A 7,500-nucleotide genomic window follows, 5' to 3' on the forward strand; every position below is an offset into this window, starting at 1 on the left:
TATTATTTAATTTTATTCTTCTTCAAGGTGTTTTTTGCTTACTTTACTTGAACACAATTTGATCATTCCTGCACTCACCCGTCATGATCGCCAGCAGGATGACGTAGAGAGTGCTCATGATTCTCTCCCGGCGCCTCCTCTCCATGACTCCTCTGAATCACTGATCAATCCAAACACACACACACACACACACACACACACACACACACACACACACACACACTCGGGACGGTCAAATTTCTTTCTTTTCTTCTTTTTTTTCTTTGTGGTTATATGACCATAAATTTTCAGGAGTTTCCCTTTTTTCCGTCTAATTTAACTTTGATTAGTTTTTATTCGTTTCCCTTCACAACCTGAGCTGCTTCTTTTCTACTTTCATAAAATACTTTTTTTTCTCTCACAACTTAGATTATTTCTGTATTTTTTCTTTCTTTCTCTTATTTGTTTTAGCGCAGAACTGAGGCTTCTTTCCTTTGTTTGTTTGTTTTTTTTCTCTCTCTCAAATCACGGTTTTATTTTGCTCAAACTTTATCTTTTTTTTTTTTTTTTGGACACGAAATTTCCCCTCTGCTCTGTTTGTTTTGTCACATCACTCACAAACACACAAAGATATGCATTCACAGTCCTGCTACACTTTCAGTATCGCTTCACTTAAGTCAGTACAGTTTCCTTTCTTCTTCACTGTTCCATATATGTCTTGTTTATAGCTATTTCACTCTCGTAGTCTAGTAGTCACAATTACTATCGTTATCTACTTATTATTACATTGTAGGCTTTCTTTCATTTAAGCTTAGTTGAAGAACTAAAAGCCTCAGTTGCTCTTCTTCCAGCGGCGTAAGTTTAAGTAGCGGTGTATTGTGTTGAGGAGTCGTGGAGGGAGAGGAGCGGCTGCGGTGAGGTGCGGTGTTGTGGCGGCGAAGAGAGGCAGAGTAGTGGCGACAATGAGCATTCCTGCCATACGCCATCCTCTCTTAATACTGACCCACATCCCTCCTCCCACCACCACCCTTTCCCCTTCATTACGTATACTTCATCTCCCTTGTTCTATTCTCTCTCCCTCCCTCCCATTCCCTTCCTCTATTTGCTTTTCCCACCTTCCTACTTCTTTCCTACTCTCTTACCTATTCTCCTCTTTCATTTTTTTCCCTTTTTCTCTTTTTTTCTCTTTCGTTCATTCACGTCAGATCATCATCCCAAGTCTTTCTTCTTCTTTGCATCTCGTCGTCTCTCCTGTCTTCTCTGTTCTTTTCCTCCTCTTTATTTTTTCATCCCAAATCTTCCTCCCCTTTTCTTTGCCTTCCGTTTTCCTTCCTTCCCCTTTATTTTTTTCATCCAGAATCTTCCTGTCTTTTATATATTTCTCCCATCTCTTTTGTCCTCTCTTTTCCTTCCCTTCCCTTCCCTTCATTTTTTTCATCAAATCTTCTTCCCCTTTACACACTTCTCCCCTCTCTCCATTACCCATTCTTTTCCTCTCCTCTTTACTTCTTCATCCCAACTCTCCTCCTCCTCTCTACGCACTCCCCTTCCTTCCTTCCTCTCCGCCTCCCCTCCCCCCCAACACTCATTCTCACGTACCGTTTCTCCGAGAGGTGAGCCTGTCAGGTAATGGGCAGGTTAAGTCCGCGGTAATTACACGGTTGGGAGGCATATGAGGCAGGTTTTCTCTTCACACCTGCTAAGTGAAAATTTTTGTTACCCTTTTTTTTTTTTTGAAGCGGTCTTACAGTTATCATGTGTATAATTTTCTTTGCCTGCATAGTAATGTTGGTATTTAAAGTGTTCTCGTTTTTTTTTTTTTTAACAGCCGTAGAAGTTGTGTTCTAAGTGCATATTGTTATCTTCGCACTGTCTCCTGGATTAAATTTGTATATCTTGCGGTGGTGAGGATGATGATAGAGATGGTGATTGTTTGAGATGCAGGTGGCTTTTTGTGTGTTACTGTGGTGTTAAGTCATGTTTTCTTTTTTTTTTCCACTTGTATCTCTTGTAACACTTTTTTCCACTTGTACGAGTATCTCTTGCAATGGTAGTGACGGTGACTGTTTGAGATATTGGTGGCATTTGTTCTCGCCGCCTGTGTGGTTATGTACAGGTAGTTAACATTATACTCAAAGTTTTATAGCACCTTCAGCTAGTAATAATAATAATTATGGAAGTAGTGGTGGCGGGTGCAGTAATGAAGGAGTGGTTAGTGTCTGAAATATTTCCTGCATTTATTATCGTTGTCTGAGAGGTAACGGTGATAGCCTGTATTATTCACAAGCATCTTACTATTATTATTATCTGGTTTTTACCTAGTACTTGTAATAGTGATAATGGTGCTGGTGATTATTGTCTGAAATATTGTCAGCATTTGTTCCTGATGCGTACAATAGGTGGTTGTGGTGCTAGTGTTCATAAGCTATAATTTTCGTAGGCCAAGGAACGTTAAGATGAGATGAAACACGAAAGGGAAAGAAAGAATACGCGACAAAAAGAATGGAAGAAGGGAGAATTAATGATAGTATTTATTTAAGTAAAGTTTATAAGATTTATCACGTTCCCTGAAAGCCACAAGTGTCTCTTAAGACAAATGCAATCAGGGACGCAAAAAGGATCATGCAACATAGCCTCGTACTCCGAAGCCCATTGTTCTCTTGCTAGGACAATTCTCAAAAGGCTACAGAGATGATTATCCGGGTTCTCAAGAGTGTTTTTCATTGTTAATAATGTAGAAATCTGGTCAGTCTGTCACTAGAACCAAGAAAAAAAAATCCTTAAAAACCTGTGTAACTTCAGCTTGAGCCTTTTCAGTGTAACGGAGGTAAGGGCAGAAGCACGACACACCTGCATTTCCTCAAGTAGTTACAGCAGTGATGATGGCAGTAAGGCCTGTGGTTATACTAATGACAGAGGCAGTCATAACATATAGGTAACCTCCAGTGTGTTATTGGTAGTGGCGTCCCCTTCCCCCCCCGCCTCTTCCCCGTTACCTCAGCCGCTTGTCTGTCGACGCTCCTCGTTGCCCGGTGAGCCTGCCAGGTAAGCGCGTCCCGCATCTGTCGCTTGTCGGCCGTGTGGTGCGTGCAGTGAGACCCTCCTGGGGGTGGGCGACCCTGGGAAAGTGAAGGCGAGTACTTGTGATGCAATTGAGAGAGAGAGAGAGAGAGAGAGAGAGAGAGAGAGAGAGAGAGAGAGAGAGAGAGAGAGAGAGAGAGAGAGAGAAAGGGGGGGGGGGAACAGCAAAACTAGATCTGTTGAATTACTACTGCTGCCATAACTACTACTACTACTACTACCACTACCACTACCACCATCCCCATCACCACCGCCACCACTCCCATCACCACCATCACCACCACCACCAGCACCACCCTTGCTTATTACTCCCTCCAGCAGCATGTCAGTAGGAAACATTAGATGAGTTCACCATACAACATGCGGGAAACGAGGACATGGGAAATCTGTGGTAAGGAATGAAATTAGGAGACGGGAAGGCATTACACTAAGCAGCCTACGTACTGCCTCGTGGTGATAGGCAGACATAGCAATAAAAGTCACGTGTTGTCGCTACATTAAGATAATAATGCTTAATACATATAATTACATATAATTACACACACACACACACACACACACACACACACACACACACACACACACACACACACAGAGAGAGAGAGAGAGAGAGAGAGAGAGAGAGAGAGAGAGAGAGAGAGAGAGAGAGAGAGAGAGAATATGTGATTACTGTACGCTATTGTACTAAATGGGACGTGACTTGGGTCATGTTAAAAATAAAAAAAGAAAGCGGATTTTCTTTCCTGAGAGTACAAGTAATTTTATCAAGCACTGTAGATTCATGTTTAAATTCCATCAGATTAACTGACGCAAGATTACACTAAAAAGAAAAACTGTTGCTAAAATTTAGGGAAGTTCCATAAAAAAAAATCAAACTGCGTGAACTACAGGATTTACAGGCACTTTGACCACGTTCAATTTAGTAGTTATCGTTTTATTGGGTCGATACCACCGTTAGAGTTGTTCTGAATATCTAGAAAGTATGAAACTGTATAAACTTTCCCCCTAGCCAAGGTACCTCTTAATACGCTCACAGTACATTTCACTGGGACCGGTCTTTGTTTGGTGAAGCGCGTCGGGGTCCTCGGCAACTCCGTTGTGGCGCTAATGGTTATGTTTGTGAGAGTTAGTGACGCTCGTTTTGTGACGCCTCGAGGTGACTGACGAGAGTGACCGAGTGGCCCCCGTGTTATGTAGGGCACGGCACATATGGTTCAGAGAGAGAGAGAGAGGGGGGGAGGGGAGGGGGAGCACAAGAGAACTCAAAAGATAAGAAACCACAGCTGACCTGTAGATCCTTATATGACGGTTTTTGGAACTACACTATATGGCATGCGAGTACAATGAGAAAAACAGGCTAGCATGGACGAAGACCTCTAATCCACCACTCCCATCAGCAAATGTTGACAAGAAGAGAAATAAGAACCATTACTGTTGCAACGCGTGTGGTGCTGGACAGCCATCACTGTATAACACAAGTAAACAACATAAACCTGTAAACTGTGGACTGGAAACCAAAAGCTTGTCCATTCCTTTGAATGCTGTAACTATTGTGCTTTCGACGAGATTAAATAACAAAGATTTCTGAACGTGAACAACACCTCTGAGAAAGGCTTTATTTCACGTGAATATTTTATCTCGAACGTGTTATGTCTTCTTGCTATATTTGATCAGTTAACGGTAACTTAGTAATTTACATTATTGTTGTGGAATCTTTCAGGTATTTTAAGCAGTTCTATTAAATCATCTCGCATCCCTCGTTTTGAAAGACGAAAGGAATACGTGTTAGTTGAAGTACGAGTATCATTGAAGATACTCTGTTGTACTATTTTTTTTTCTAAATGCTATTCGCAGAACTCAAAATATAGTCGAACCAGGGAATTATAAAGTATTGATGTAACTCCCTTCTGATTTATTTTCGATCCGATGAAACCTATTAGTCGGTTAGCAAATTTAACGAATTATAAGCAATGTTGAGCAAACTTTAGATCATTTGATGTTTGGATTTCGAAATCCTTTTCCTTAATCACTGAAGAAAGATGTTTTGTCATTCATTATTAGTTCTGATGTGAAGTGGTACTTTGTATTTACTGACTTGAAGCACCATGGGACGAACTGTGGTCCAACTAGTTAACCAATATAAACTTACTGCAGTGTCTCTTTGTGTGCCGTCGTGGCTACTTCACTCCCGGCAAACACTGATACTCTGCAGGTGAGCGCCGATGTGCTTGACGAACACCAGAGTTTGGAACAGAACAGGGCGAAGCACCGCACCCCGGGATACGCCACTTGTTACATCAAGCCAACGAGATGTTTAGAACCACTCCCCTCTTTCCGGTCAGAGAGCCAACCATCAGTGGTAGTAACCATTGATGCCGTGTGTGCGTGTCTTAGTGAATAGCTGTTAATAGCGTCTTTTGTAGGGCGGGTAATAGGACATCTGTTGGTGGTGTCTTCATTACTCTTCAACACTGTCATGAGGAAAGTCAAGGAGGTTAGTTGGGCATGAACGCTTTTCTAGAGACTGTGTGATGAACTATTTATTAACTTATCATCAAAGCATTTCACCATATTATCTCCAGTGAAGGCCTCTATTAATCGGCAAACAGTGACGTCAGGTTATCTGGTCAATAATTTCCTGGTTGTGACTTGTTCCTTCCATGGAGAGTGGTGTTACACTGGCACATTTCCAGTCAGCATGTTGGAACTTTACCAACTGTTAAAGATTCGTTGAATACGATCGATAACGCTTTGCCTCTCTGATGCTTGACTTTTTTTTTTTTTTTTTCAGGATTTAGGGGGAAATTCTATCGGGTACATAAATCTTAGAGAAGAGAGAGAGAGAGAGAGAGAGAGAGAGAGAGAGAGAGAGAGAGAGAGGGGTTATATTTAATTATTTATTCATTTATTTATTATTATTATTATTATTATTATTATTATTATTATATTTTATTTATTTCATTTATTTATTTATTTCTATTTATTTATTTTTCTTTTCCAGGAGTCTTGCGTTCACGGCCCCAGCACCCGCCAGCAATTTGGTATGTATCTATTCCTGAAGTTTCTTTTCCTGTTTTTTTTTTTCTTCAGATTTTACTAAACGTATGAATTTTTATTTATTTATTTGTTTATTATTATTATTTACTTATTTATTTATTTATTGTCAAGTGATCTCTGTTTAGCTTTTGCTGTTCATTCGTCTTATGGTTGATGCTTCCATGTGAGAGTGATTATCTCATTATTAGAACCACGGGGAACAGAGGAGATAAGAGAATGACATCGTGGGGCATCTTCTGTCCAGTTGATTGAAGACATCGTAACATATTTCCATTGGTGCTGAGGCGTCAGGATAGTCCGCGAATATGTTATATAATTTTCATGAGGCGTATAGCTCGGCGTGCAGTGATAATTTATTACTTTGGGAGGAGCACCGCTACGGGTTCTGCTTGCCGAGGAGAGGCAGCAGGTGTCGATGAAGGCGGTGGCGGTGCGTCGCTTTTTTTTTTTTTTTTTTTTTAATGTAGGAAGGACACTGGCCAAGGGCAACAAAAATCCAATAAAAAAAAAAAATGCCCACTGAAATGCCAGTCCCATAAAAGGGTCAAAGCAGTAGTCAAAATTGATGAATAAGTGTCTTGAAACCTCCCTCTTGAAGGAATTCAAGTCATAGGAAGGTGGAAATACAGAAGCAGGCAGGGAGTTCCAGAGTTTACCAGAGAAAGGGATGAATGATTGAGAATACATCCACTATGACATTAATGGAATTCAGTTTTACTCAGGCAAGAGTATGTTACTAAAGGTAACATACAGTGACATAACAGAGACATAGAACATTTACTACCGTATACACACAGTGGATTTCCAAACTTCAATAAGAATTACAAGCTTGGATATAGGGTTCTTACTTGTCTTTCCTTTTGTTTGAAGCATACTATTGGTCTTGTTTAAGAACGATCAGTAAGAGAAAAGTAATAATGTATATCTCCCTTTCTGAAAATATAAATGATCTGTGTACTGATTTTTGTAAAACGAGACTAACATTTTATGGTAGATGGGCTAGAATAGTGAAGCTTTTCCAAATCTCACTACACCTCCACGCACTGGAAAGTGCAAGAGCCGTTCTTTCCTCCATTGGGTTTAGAAAGACCGTGCCTTGTAGTATTTACGCTTCTACTATGGAATAACACATTGGATTGTAATCATTATTTCTTTTGGTACATAATGATGGGATAGATGCGTTCATCATACGAGCAGAAGAAAATAAAAAAAAAAACAATATATATATATATATATATATATATATATATATATATATATATATTTATATATATATATATATATATATATATATATATATATATATATATATATATTATGGACATAAGTTATCCCTCCGATCTTTACTACTATGTTGCATTATTTTTTAAGTTACTTCTTAAA

General features: G+C 39.8%; 1 protein-coding gene and 1 long non-coding RNA gene across 4 annotated transcripts in view; one reads left to right on the plus strand and one right to left on the minus strand.

Annotated features, from left to right (window-relative positions):
- The window catches only part of LOC135101090 (homeotic protein proboscipedia-like), an 8,559-nt gene extending 7,474 nt beyond the window's left edge, over positions 1–1,085 (minus strand). The window contains exon 1 of the mRNA XM_064004662.1: positions 79–1,085. The gene's annotated coding sequence lies outside the window, so the exon portion shown is untranslated. The remainder of the gene's footprint in view (positions 1–78) is intronic.
- LOC135101265 (uncharacterized) overlaps positions 1–7,500 on the plus strand; it is a 175,023-nt gene that overhangs the window by 104,031 nt on the left and 63,492 nt on the right. For all 3 annotated transcript variants that reach the window (XR_010269179.1, XR_010269178.1, XR_010269180.1), the window contains one exon: positions 6,062–6,101. This is a non-coding gene — a long non-coding RNA (uncharacterized LOC135101265). The remainder of the gene's footprint in view (positions 1–6,061; positions 6,102–7,500) is intronic.

This window comes from Scylla paramamosain, chromosome 6 (genome assembly GCF_035594125.1).
Source record: "Scylla paramamosain isolate STU-SP2022 chromosome 6, ASM3559412v1, whole genome shotgun sequence".
NCBI lineage: Eukaryota > Metazoa > Arthropoda > Malacostraca > Decapoda > Portunidae > Scylla > Scylla paramamosain.